At 45.2% G+C, this 14064-nt stretch overlaps 1 protein-coding gene across 1 annotated transcript in view; it reads left to right on the plus strand.

The window, feature by feature from the left end:
* The first annotated feature begins 6540 nt into the window (after positions 1-6540).
* Positions 6541-14064, plus strand: part of NME6 (NME/NM23 nucleoside diphosphate kinase 6) — a 100868-nt gene continuing 93344 nt past the window's right edge. The window contains exon 1 of the mRNA XM_088447241.1: positions 6541-6619. The gene's annotated coding sequence lies outside the window, so the exon portion shown is untranslated. The remainder of the gene's footprint in view (positions 6620-14064) is intronic.

Consider the following 14064-nt stretch of genomic DNA (forward strand, 5'->3'; position numbering starts at 1 on the left):
CCCAGGATGATGAGATCACGGCAATGCCGGGTTGTCATGGCAACCCGCTTGTTGCCGGAAAAGTCTCCCCGGTCTGCAAGAGCAAAGCAAAGATACGTCAATGCAAAGTGACATGAAATAACTTACAAAAATGCAATATGTCATATCTGTGGTGAATACAATGTAAAAAATACATAATAGAGTAAATAGAATACATATGACATGACGGAAATACACCCCCATCATCGCTATTCGAAATGACCCTCGTACATGCAAAAACTATGAAAAAGGGCCTCATTTTCCCCATCATAGAGTAAATGTCAAATAGACACCCATGAAAGGCAAAATCGCATGCCATAAACAATGACATAGATAATGCACCCCTTTATTTGGGGGGAACTGAATGTGAGCCAGTATCATTTCAATAGGTGTCAAGGACCGGGATGAAAGGTTATAAATTAGATTTTCTTTCGGGAGTTTGGACCTTTTCGTCCTTGCGTTTTGGTGGCCCCGGCGGGTGGGCGTCCTTTTGCCACGGGATCCATCAAGACTCCGGTAGAATCCCCTAAAGGGGCCGGCTGCCGTTCTATGGCCTCATCTGATCCTCTCGTCGCAAATTCGCTATCACTGTTGGAAGTATACACTTCTCTGGTCTTGTTCTCCCGCCTCTGGCGCCATCCTTGTCGGGGTCTAAATGTCCCTTGTTGTGACAACCTTGATTCAGTCCCAGTCAGCCACCTATAGACCTTATTGTCTTCGTAATCGTTGACTACTGTAGTGCGTTTGTTCTGTTTGAACTTGGTCAGTTCTCTACGATGTTCATCGCACAAAGACTGTAGTTTGTGCCATAATTCAATGTTACGGTCTTTTTGTAGATCAACTTTAAATGTGTTCTCTAAAGGTTCTATTTTGTTTCTAGTGAGATTCAGCTCAAGGCCCGATTCTTCAATCACCAGGAGCATAAGGTCCATGCTACATTTATTAAGTACTCCCACCCATTTGCGGCAAAACTCTGGATTGTAGCGGCCTATGGTGGGTGAATTACGGACCCTAAAGCCCCTGGGAATCATCAGATCGCGATAATATTGGGAAAGAGAAATGCCGTGGAGGAGGTAATCGATCTCCCTCTTTTTGAGTTGACAAAAAGGTTTTCTGACCAGCCGGTGGCACGTCACTTTCTACAAATGGGCCATACGTTAGCTTCCCTTTGCCACATGGTCATCGATCATGTTCCGGGGTCCCTACGGGGGGGTGACAGAGCTGGGAAACTTCTGCTCTTGGAGACTAGGTGGATTCATCAATTGAACACAATCGCTCCATTGGGTCTCAATGAAAAAATCAATTGGAACGTGTTAAGATCATAGCACCTGATACTGGCTCACATTCAGTTCCCCCCAAATAAAGGGGTGCATTATCTATGTCATTGTTTATGGCGTGCAATTTTGCCTTTCATGGGTGTCTATTTGACATTTACTCTATGATGGGGAAAATGAGGCCCTTTTTCGTAGTTTTCGCATGTACGAGGGTCATTTCGAATAGCGATGATGGGGGTGTATTTCCGTCATGTCATATGTATTCTATTTACTCTATTATGTATTTTTTACATTGTATTCACCACAGATATGACATATTGCATTTTTGTAAGTTATTTCATGTCACTTTGCATTGACGTATCTATGCTTTGCTCTTGCAGACCGGGGAGACTTTTCCGGCAACAAGCGGGTTGCCATGACAACCCGGCATTGCCGTGATCTCATCATCCTGGGACGTCCCGGAACACGTGACGCGCCCCTCTCCCCGGTCTGCAGCAAACCAGCGTGATCCTTTACCTATTTAAGGTAAGAATTCTGATGTACACTTGTTTTATGTCACACTGTATGTGCCTTGATAAAAAAGCCTGAAGGCTTTGAAAAGTCGGCTATAATACAGCTTATCTTTAATCACCAGTCTTGGAGTGCCGCAGTTTTTTGTTTCTCTAGTGTCATTTTCACTGAAGGCAACCAAGCAGCTGCTGCTCGTATATTGAAGTGCCGGTCCATTGTTGTTCACGTATATATATATATATATATATATATATATATATATATATAAAAATAAACTTGTGTATAACTTGCTCTAGTGACACCTACTGTAATATATGCAGCTATTACCGTAGGTGTGATCAAATACAAACTGGAAACACTAATTTTCAAAACATGAGAGCAAGGCAAAACATCAAATATGACACAGATTAATACCACTTGCGCGCACACACACACCACACACACACAGTTGTAGAATGGAAAATTGAAGTGAACGGCCAAGGACCTCCTTTTGCAAGCCTGCAATCTAGAAAAGTTGAACGCAACCTGATACATTTTTGGGCCTTATAACCTTCAAAAGGTGCGCAAGTTAACCTTAATCCCAGAAGTAAGTCAAATTAATACTAACAACAAAACAAAATGTAGGGGATGTAGTAGCAGCAGGGGCATAGATAACAGCTGGGGATGGGGACACAGATGACAGGTAGAAGCAAAGACACAGATTAATAGTGACACAAGACAACTGACAGTTGTGGGTGTGATGGTAGTAGTAATAGGGACTGGGTGGGGGTAGTAGAAGGACACAAAGTATGTTAGGAGGTGGCTGGTAGTGTTCACTGTCCTGGAATTAGGCTACGCTGGGCAGGGGCATATCTTCCTATTAGCCTAGATGGCCCTCGCCAGGGGTGCCAGTGCCTACTAACGTCATTAGTACATGATCTCTGGTCTCCTGTCTCCTCTTACCAGTGTCCTGCAGTCAGCCATCATTAGCAAATGATTCCTCTCCTCTTCTCTCCATCCTCCATTGACTGCTAATGTGTATCAGAAAGATTTAAATTTAGAGAGACAAAATTTTTACTTTGTTTTTCCTAATATATCTCTTCCCCCACAATACCCACCATATACCAATCACCATTCACTGGTTCCCATATGTCAATCTTGCAGAAAAAGAGTGCCACATCAATCACAAGGCTCTATTCGCAAGGTAATTTGTATAGATGTTAACTATCTTGCCCACAATGCATCTTTTTTGTTATTGATGCCCTCTTTTCCTGTGTTGTTGACGTATAGAAATTAATAAACAGTGCAATGCTTGTAGGAAGTGTTATAACCGAAAAAAAAATATATATATATATATAAAAAATATATATATATATATATATATATATATATATATATATATAGTCTCCCTATTTCTACAGGTGTGTAAATTGAACTACCTCCAGTGTAAGTATAGTAAATCAAGTTTTTCTTAGTTTGAGGGATTTGCCATGATCCTTGTAGGTTGTGGATACTTCCAAGTTGGGGCTAGGACATGATCCTTATGGACAGTCTTTATTCATATGTGGGATGTCATCCTAGTGAATTATAAGGTGGAGTTGTTAAAAAGCTTAATGCAGTATAGATAGTCCTATTTGAATATATGTAAATTACTTTACTCATAATGCTTTGTTTGTTTATGATGCAATGTTTTTAATCTTTTCCTGTGTTTTTTTTTGCATTAATAAATAGTGGGTTGCAATAGTGTAAGTTCTATAAAAGACATATATATATTAAAAGGAGAAATTAAAAAAATATTCTCCCTATTTCTACAGGTGTGTGTTTTTCCAGTAAAAGCAGTCATTGGAGGGGCTTGCCAGGGGCACTCAGAAGCCTAGATACACCCATGATGCTGGGCTTCATCAGCCTGAAGTCATTGCGCTCTGCTGTGAGCTGCTGAGCGGCATTATGTGAGCCTGCTTCTCATTCAGACTTTCTGGTTCACCACACAATACAACTTCGCTCACTGCGAGTGAGCTCAGCTAAAGGCATCCAGCAGAGTTCGACCAGTGAAGTTACATTTATAAAAAACATATAAAGATGTAGATCATAATGCAATGCAAAGAAATATAACGTGCCTATTCTCTCCATTCTGCCCATTCCACTAGGAACTCTTCAGGTTGTGCTGGGGACTACTAGAAAAATAGGGAGTCTCTTGCAGGTTTCGGGAGAGTAAGCAAGTATGAAGTACACGGCAGTTAAACATTTGTCTCACTGATGGTTTGTATTCTTGTACATTGTGTGCGAGTGTTGTGAACTGGTTGCAATACTGTAGCAAAAAAAAGCTATTTTCTTTTTCAGTGGATCCAAAGTGATGCACAGGTATATCTCAGTATTTGGTTTGTAGAACATCAGTTGTTGTTTAAAAGCTTTATTGCAGGCTTTGTTTACAGCACAGCGTTGGAGGTAAGAGCCGTAGGCAGTTCCTTAGTTTGGCTCCCTTCTCTGTCCAGGCCTGGGACTCCAGTCCCCCCTGATAGCAGCCCTGGGTCAGGGCCGGCAACAGAAATAATGGGGCCCGGAACACACATTGTTTAGGGGCCCTCCATCCCCGTTTCCCTGCAGCCAGCAGACGTCACGCGCTGCGCCGCAATAAACAAAAGAAACTTTATTGCACCATGGTAATGATATTATTGCATTGGTATAGATATTTTAGCTAAAGATAAAATGCATAATAATAAAGTGTAAAACACTTTTGTACTTTATCTGTTTAAAATATCAATATAACCATGTAATAATATTTTTGCCATGGCCTGCAATACACCCTTTAACCCCACACCAGTGCTAAAAATACAACTTATTTAACAATCAAAAATGTAATGGTAAAGAAAAGGGTTAAAATAAATAATATATTCCATATATTCAATTTTATTTCATAACTACAACTACACTACCTAAAACATTACAGACACTGTGTCACAGACAGCCTGTCACTAACCTACAGTAAACAGAAGAGCCTCAGTCTAGGAGCCACACACTGTGAGCCTGTGCAGCATTGTAAGAAAGCCGGGAAGAGTAGGAGGGGGCGGGGCCGCATGGCTCTGACTGTCAAACACTGAGACTAGCCGCAGCACAGCATGGGGCCGACTATGCTGCTGTCTAAATATTCACGGGCATCTAAGGAGGCAGCGCGCGGCCCGATCAGCTGACTTGCTAACGGATCATCCACCCGTGGCACCCCTGCATCAGCGCCATGGCACCCCTGGGAGCCGCTGAGGTAAGTATTAACTACAACCTCAGGGCCCGGGACAGCTGTGCCCCTAGTCCCCCCTTGTCGCCGGGCCTGCCTGGGGTACAGGTAGGTAAAATCAATGGGTATTATTTTAAATTTATACTGCTAGGTAGATATTAGAACCACATGAAGATTGACCGTTTATAAGACTCCAGTTTGAATGATGTATCTTATGGTAGTCATGACCCACAAACAGGGGCCTCAAGAGCTGCCCAGGCCCGGGGGGGAAGGGGGGGGGGAAGGGTGTATGGCCTAATTACGGGAGGTGTAGCCACGTCCCCTTAGGCTTAAGAAATAAAAAAAATTTTTGCACTGCACCCCGGTGAGGGGGGCACTGTGAGTTCCTTAGTTCGGCACAAAGCCGGGGGGCGCGATCAGTGTGATCCCCCCCACAGGCATAGGACACTGCTGTGGCTGCTGCTCAACAGCAGCGAGCAGTCTCCCACTGCAGCCCAGCACACAGCAACGTTTGCTCGGCTGCTGTCGGTTAAAAGGGAGGGGGGGACGGCGCCGGACCCAGGTCCCCACGGCCCCTCTAGCAAGCCCGGGCCCCAGCAATTAGCACCTGCTTCCCCCCTCTTGGTGCCCCTGAACACAAAGCCCCGTCCCCACTCTCTGATTGGGCCACTGCCTGGAAGGTATTAAAGCAGGGATGACCATTGGTGGATAAAACCATCGATGGCTCCCAGCTGATGGCTTAATACCATTGAGGCCAACCACCAATGGTACAAACGATTGTTAACCCACAGATGGCCATCACTAGTTGAAGGGCTTTCCAGACTCAGTTATTATCCCATTAATTAAGATGCACCACTCACATTATTTACTCAAGGATGGGCTGGGCCGGGGGGGCATGGTGCCATCTACCCCCCTTCCTCAGACCAGTACAGCTTTAGCGATCCAGGGCTGCTGCTTTGCCTTATGAATGTTAAAACTGGGTAAACACTAGATAAAATGTCGTCTGATCCTGCGGATCAGAGCGACATATTGGGGACATCGTCTAGTGTGTACCCATGATATGCGCGCTCCCGCAGTTCGTTAGTGACATCACCCGTTAGCCCTACTGTAGGACCGACAGGGGATGTCGCTAACAATGCCATGCTGCTGAATGAGGCATGGCGTGTCTCTCCCCCGTCGGATCCGGCATCACCAAGTGTGACTCGACATGACGGGTCCCGTCGCCCGCGACGTCGGGCTGGGTACACATCATCTTATGTGTTCCCAGCTTAAGGGAGAGGAACCCTTTTGGGTCCACCTTCAGCAGCTGCTGCTGCACAACATGACGCATTCCAGGAGGGACAAAATGCTCTGTTCCTGGACCCCCTCTTAATGTATGATTGCCATCATCTGTGGTGAAACACCTTTCTTATCCATTAACTAGTATAACACAGGTGTCTGCAATCATAAATTTGGAGGGAAGTCCAGGAACTGAACATTATGTTCCTCCTGGAAAGAGTTATGTTGGGAGGTATGTGCACACAGTGGATATCAGACCTGGCTACCAGCATTATCTGTTGCCACCAGCTTTAAGCAGCCCACGAGAAGTAAAGAGGCACACTGGCAGCAGGTAAGATTCAGCACTGGGCACATCATAGTACTGAGCACACCATAATACTATGTAGCACTGGGCACATCATAGTACTGCGTTGAACTGGGCACACCACCCATACTCCGACTTCGGTGACTGGTGGGCTAGTGATCAGATTGGTTGGAGGGTCGCCCGTACACATATAGCCATTCAATTAGGCTGTGAAAAGTCAGAATCGGCAATAATTTATCACCGCTGATGCCATTTTCGCAAGTTTGAATTATCCCCGTATTCAATTTCAAGGACTTTTCGCCGGTGCGAAAATTCTTTGAAAAAAAAATGGGGATAAGTTTTCACCATGTTTTACATGGCGAAAAAAGTGCAGAATTGGGGTTTAGGGGTGCAGGCTTCAAAAAAATTAGCCTGCACCCCTGGGAGTATCATTTAAAAAAAAAAAATTGTAAAAAAAAGTTTTTAAAAAATAATCGGGACACCACAAAAAATTTACTTTAAATTTGGGGGTGAAAAAAAAATAGGAGAACAAAATGCCAAACTAACTAAATTAATTCTGGTGGGGTCCCCAAGTATGTGGCAGGTGTTTTCTTCATTGCGCAGAGTAGCGGCAGGTGCAAATTTGCTGAATTTTAAAAATTAACTTTAGGGACTTAAAAATATGCTTACCCCCATTTTCATGTACCCCAAATTTGATAGGAATAACTAATTTTAAAAAAAAAATTAAATCTAAGTGCTATTCTTCATCACTTCTTCATAGCCGCAAAAAAACACCTGCCGCGGCTATTTAAAAACCCTAATTACCTTCAGCGGGGAAAAAGGGGGTACCCACAGTGATCCCCCATGTCAGGACATCATTAGGGGGGGTCCCAGGATGAATTCCCAAAAATTCCCCTATTTTGCCCTATACTTACCTTCCCGCCGGCTCCAAATTGAATACGGGGATAAAGCGGGCACTCGCCAGATATTTTATCCCCAGATAAGCTCCTATGTGGAGCGAAAAGTCCAGCACGGACTTTTCGCTCCCTAATTGAATATGGTCCATAGACAGACGCACACAATGTATCTGTAAGAGATATCACAACTGCTGTGCTGCATGGCCGACACAATATATTTGTGAATGACGTCGTTCACAGATATATTGTGTGTACACACGAGCCAACACACTTAATGATATATTGTTTGTTGGCTGTATTAACTGTGGGGTAGACTTACTAAGCCTTGGAGAGAGATAAAGTACCATCCTATCAACTCCTAACTCATTTTTCAAATGCAGCCTGTAATATGACAGTTAAGAGCTGATTGGTTGTATTTACTGTATTCGTTTATCACTCTTTTCACACATTGAACATGACATTCAGCAAACTAATACTAGGGGGTAAATTTACTAAAAGAGTTCTTAGAACTGGGGATATTGCCCATACCATCTAATTAGATTCTACTTAACATTTAACTAGCACCTTCTAGAAGATAACTAGAATCTGATTGGTTGCTATTGGCAACAACTCCACTTCTAAAAACTCTCACTTTAGTAAATTTACCCCTAGGTGTACTAACTGGGAAATATTCCTAATTATCTTTATAGTAATACAAATTGTTTGTTTTAACATGAAAGGTATACAGTATATTTCAATTAGAAAATGTAACACAATGACAAACGTTGTGTATCAGACTGGATAAGTGCAATTTGGAATATCAGAACAGACCCATCTTGACACTTCAATAGTTGTCAGCAGCTTTTAGCTCTGGGGAGACATCAGCTGCTAAAGAATGAGAGGAAAACAGCAGATTGTGACTTGGACTGTTCCTTTGATTGTAAAATGGATGCACAGTTTCAGATCTATCCATGACCTTGAGCTGTTCATTTATATTCATTCTTACCATATGGGATCTTTAGTAAGACATTACCCATTATTTTGTAAATTCCTTTGAGCACATACATATTAACTCTTTAAGTTATTTAGTTATATTTACTGATATCCAAATATGCTGCCTAAAATTGTGTTCTCTGTACAAAATGTGGCACATAGCCTATGGTCATCAAACACCTGACCCTTTGGAAACATTGAGGTTACTCACTGACCCGACATGTATTAGAAAGAATACCTAAAGAGGGTGGAAGTACTCATCAGTGTTGCCTAAATTAGTTCATTGGATTTCCTTGAGAAAGCAGTAGCTGGTGGGATTATTGCTGCCTGCTGACACCTTGGGCCTGATTCAGGTATAGCGAGTATTCTCGCAGTTTTTCATGTGCAGAACGGGTCCTGCGATCTCGCTCACTGATACTCCAAGATGCAGCATGACTGACATGCTGCAGCGTTTGGGGGGGCAGGGCAGGAGTGTGCCTGGCCAGCATTCCTGGAAACGGGGGCATGTCACTCCCATTTTCTAGGAGTGCAGAGACCAGGGTCTGCGTCAGTGGAAGCAGATGTCCTGGCCTCGCAAGCTGCCAGCCTAGGTAAACTGAAGCTTACTCAGACCCCCATTTGTAGTTATGTGTATCTGTATTGTGACTCTTATGCAGTGTCGACAGTAGTTCTGTCCCATATGCAGTGCCCCCTGTGGTTTTGACCCATATGCAGATCCCCCTTATGCAGTGCCCCCTATATTTGTGCCCCTTGTAGTTTTGACCCCTATGCAGGTCCCCCCTAAAGTAGTGCCATATATGCAGGGCCCCTAAGTAGTTTTACCCCATATGCAGTGCCCCCCTGTAGTTTTGACCCCTATGCAGGTCCCCCTAAAGTAGTGCCATATATGCAGTTTTGCCCCATATGCAGTGCCCTCTGTATGTTTGACCCATATGCAGGTCCCTCCTAAAGTAGTGCCCCTAATGCAGTGCCATATATGCAGGGCCCCTAAGTAGTTTTACCCAATATGCAGTGCCCCCCTGTAGTTTTGACCTATGCAGGTCCCCCTAAAGTAGTGCCCCTTATGCAATGCCATATATGTAGTTTTGACCCATATGCAGCACCAATTATGCAGAACCCCTTATCTATGGCCCCTAAAGTAGTGGCCGTTATGCAGTGAGCCCCCCGCGCCCAGTACTTACCTCACCATCACGCTGGCTCCCACTCCGGCTGGCTCCCGCTTTGCCGCTGCTTGTGATTGGATCTGTCCAGATCCAGCAGGACAGGCTCCTCACATCGCGCAGGTGACGTCATGCATCACTGGGAACGCTGGCCTCTGAAGCGATCGGAGGCTTCTTTAGTGTTCATAGTGCAGGGAGCCGCAGAGGTCGGAGACGGAGCGCTTCCTCAGTCTCTAAAAAAAATAAATAAAAAAAAATTGGAGTTGGATCGTCGGACTCAGAACCCCCCCCCTCCCCCCGAGTGCGCGGGTGGTGTGGTGACAGATGAGTTGTAGCTGGTACACTTGAAGGTGAGTGGTGCTTTAAGAACTGTATAATAGTCCAGAGGAACAGGATATACTCTGACAAGTGCCGTCTGCAAGTAAAGTCTGTAATGGAAGCTGTATGTCTGTATAAAGGACAGGTGCTGAGAGGAATTCAGCTGGTTGGAGTTTTAGTTGAAGTAACAAGTAGTGATATTATGTTTTGGAAGTTGCACTGGTTTAGCAGATGAAGGCAGCTGTTAGCAGGAATATACTTGGAGACTATGCACAGAGAACCGGTAAGAGCTTTGATTGGATGGGTGCAAGTAATTTCTGAGATGAATATAAATATGCTGTAACATATAGACAACAGAACAAGGCTTTCAGCAGCTCTTCAGCAGCTCTGCAATGCAGGCAGAAGCATATTGCTGCTGGAGAGCGCTAGCACAGTGCAAATAGGAATCAGGAATGCTACATGCAGAAGTGCTGACTGTAGGTGACTAGGGATAGAAGATCTATTCAGCAGGCTGGAGTGATATCAGCCCTGCAATGTGTATGCAAAAAGCAGACTGAAGAGACAGGATGAAGCTGTACACTGTAGCTGATATGCAAAACTTGTTGCAGGAGACAGACCGTACACGGGTGTGATGGCTGAGAGTTTATTGCAGTCGGGAAGCTTAGAGAAGAATCCAGCTGAAAAGTAGTTACTGTAGGTATTGAAACAGGGTAAAACAGCAATATGGAAATTGGTCTGATTTGCAGATTGGAACTGCAAGTGTTTCAGCGGTGTTGGAAACTGTTCAGGTTAATGCAGATATTGGAGCCAGGAATCTCCTCCGAAGACTAGTTGACCTGGCAAAGCACAGGTGCCTGGGAATGGTTTATGTTAGGGCACTCTGTACCAAGATTGGACACTGGAGTCATATGAGAAGTATCTGTGAATGCATTGCTTACTTCCTACTCTCCCAGAAGTTGTGGCACCTGAATTTGCGGGCAGTCCCCCACACCCCCGGAAGAGTAGGCAGGCCTCCCGCATTCAGTGCCCACTTCCTAACAAAGTGGGCACTATGGGGAAGTTAATGCAGCTAATTGCAGTAAACTGAGAGAGGACAGGGCTAACATGATGATTCTATGCAAATTCCATTATATTGGCCCCGCCCCCACCCCTTCATGTTCGAGCTGCAAATCGCTGCATTACCCGTGATGGGGCAGGTCTTAATGATGTGTTGTGCCGGACCCTACCCCTACCACCAGTCACCTGGCATCTCTCCTCTGGCCTTCTCCCGGAGGAGAGACATGAAAAGTAGGTAAGTATTCTCCAATGGTGTCAGCTGACCTGATAAGATGGCCATTTTCTAATAATTTTTACAATCTGATTGTTATACTATACACTTATAAGACCCTAAACTGAATGGTAACCAAACTATACTTGAAATCAATTTTGACATGTGGCCCATGTTACATACAAATGTGACTCATGTTACATTTCTGTACCCCAGTCAATGGGTTCTGATGCAATTTACTCAAACCTGTAGAAACCACGAGAATGAAACAATATAGGCCTGTTTATCTTCCTATTTAACCATGAAGATGTATACAATATTTAATCTGGTGATGATGGCCATTTCCAGTTGCTGCCAGCTTGCTCCACTTGGAAAATACATTTTGCCTTCATTAGAAGCCTGGGAAGCTTCTTTCACAGCCCCTTATCAAATTGCTGAGTTGTACTGCAAATTTATATCCCTGCTCGCTGATATATATATTTATTTTATTTTTTAGATTTTTATATGCATGATTTTGTTTATAAATAAACGAGTATCCACTGGCAATTCTAAGTTTGTGTATCAGCTATGTATTATTTTTCTTACATCAGTTATTGGTACTGGTAAATGCGCTATAATACCCCTTTTACACCAGAGCTAAAACATGGGTAGCTCCTTGGTGTAAAAGGGGCCAGGGTTGGATTCCCGGGTCGAGTGACCCGGCAATCCAACCCAGGTAACTTGCAGGGTTTTACACGGGAACAACCCGTGAAATCCTGAAGTGTAGACTGGTACCCCGGCTCGACCTAGCTCCCGTTTACAGCATGGGGACTTCCGGGTTTCTTGGCGCTTGGAGATGATGTCATCTCCAAGCACTGGGAGAAGTTTCACTGCACCCGTGTGCAGTATGATCGGCGCCGATGCGGGAATAATCCTGATCGGTGCCGCAGTAGAAAAGGTCTGTCCTGGGTCTGACCCATTTCAGAATGGTGTTCCAAATCTCGGGTCAAACCCAGGATTTAGGTGTAAAAGCAGTATTATTTTGTTTCAGTTTTCTTAATTGTAAATCACACAGATTTTACAGCTAGTTTTATATTACTCTCAGACTAGCGCCCTAGGTTTTTCTGATGATCTTATGTCACTAATACCCCTTTCACACTGCCAGGAATAAACCGGGTTATTTCACGTGAACGTGCAGCAACCCGGGTTAGTGTGCAGTGTGAAAGGACCCACTTGAAATGACACTGGTTCAATCCGGACGGAGTGCAGTGTGAATGGGTAACCCAGGCCGATGCGACCCGGGTCCTGTTCACAGCACAGGAAGAGGCGGCGCTTGGAGATGATCTCATCTCCAAGCGCCGGCTTAGCACGTGATGGCGGGGACATCATCGACCGGCAATGAGCCAGTTGGGCCACCAGTCTGAAAGGGGTCTCACCCGGGATGGACCCGTGTATAAAATCCCGGGTTTCCAGTGTGAAATGGGTATTTGGTTATTTCTCAGTGAATACCATGTTCCCTGCTAGTTGCACCTGCGTTCCATCCTGGGGGCCCTAACCTGTGGGAATACTGCAGTAAAGTCCTAATTCTCTTGCAGGTATCTGAGGTGAACAGCAATACTTTGTTAGATTACGCCCGCGTTGCTCCTAGCATGTGGGGACATCAATCTGCTCCAGTGAGTCCTGACAGTAAGGCAGTGAAAGTAGCGGTGGTGTCCTATAAGTCTAATGTGCCTTTGTGCAAGAGCCTGACTGTGCGGAACAGTAAAAAATAAAATTGGTACTGCTTTACCAGGAATAAGGTCAGGTATCAGAAGACAAAGCTGCTCTCTCCTACCTGGTCTTGCAACCAGAGGCGTAACTAGGGTCTTTGGAGCCCAAGGCAAGTTGAAGAACAGTCCCACACACACAGCAAATTTGCACGCCAAATGCGCAGGGGAGTAGCGATGGTGGCTCCAGTAGAGCACCTGCTCCAGGAGCCTGCTCCGGCCAGGGCACTGGAGATCAGCCACCCGACGAAGGGCAGAGCACCTGCTGAGCTGAGCATGAAACACATAAAGAGATCAGTACCCCCAGACAGAGGGCATGGTGTGGACGTAGCAGTGCTTGTGGCTCCGACCCACACCACGCCCCTGGTATGGACGCACTGATCTCTTTATGTGCTTCAGGCTCAGCTCATCATCAGGTGATTCCTCCACCACCCCAGTCGAATGGCTGATCTCCGGCGCTCTGCAACAGTAAGGAGGTAGTAAGGAGATCTGATTAAGGGGGAATATCTCTGTGTGTGAAGGGAGGGGAGCTTTAAGTGGAAGAGCTGTGTGTATGAGTGTGCGGTGTTTGGGCTGTGTGAGGAGGGGAAATCTTTGTGAGGGGGAGAACTGTGTGTGTGTGAAGGGGGGGATCTGAGTGAGTGGGGTGCGCTGTGAGGGGGAAGAGCTGTGTAAGGGGAGGTGAGCTGTGTATGGGGGAGAACTGTGGCGGGATCTGAATGAGGGGGGATCATTGTGTTTGTTAGAGGGGAAAAGATGTGTGAGAAGAGGGAAGATCTGAGTGAGTGGGGAGCGCTGTGTGTGAGGGGAGGTTGAGTGAGGGGGGAGAGCTGTGTAAGAGGGAGAGCTGTGGCGGGGTCTGAATGAGGGGGGATTGTTGTGTGTGTGTTTGAGTGGAGGAGATGTGTGAGAAGGGAAGATCTGAGTGAGTGGGGAGCGCTGTGTGAGAAATTTATACACTGTATTTATTTACAGTATATATACATTAATATGGAGCCCCAAGGTAGTATTCTGCGTAGGGCCCTGTGGGATCTTAATCCGTCTCTGGGACTGAACAGAAGGGAGGAAGTGGTCACCTCCCATCATCACCCCCAGCTTCTCCTCTTTTCCACCT

The sequence above is a fragment of the Taudactylus pleione genome, unplaced genomic scaffold (genome assembly GCF_031769625.1).
Source record: "Taudactylus pleione unplaced genomic scaffold, aTauple2 ptg000019l, whole genome shotgun sequence".
In the NCBI taxonomy this organism is placed as follows: domain Eukaryota; kingdom Metazoa; phylum Chordata; class Amphibia; order Anura; family Myobatrachidae; genus Taudactylus; species Taudactylus pleione.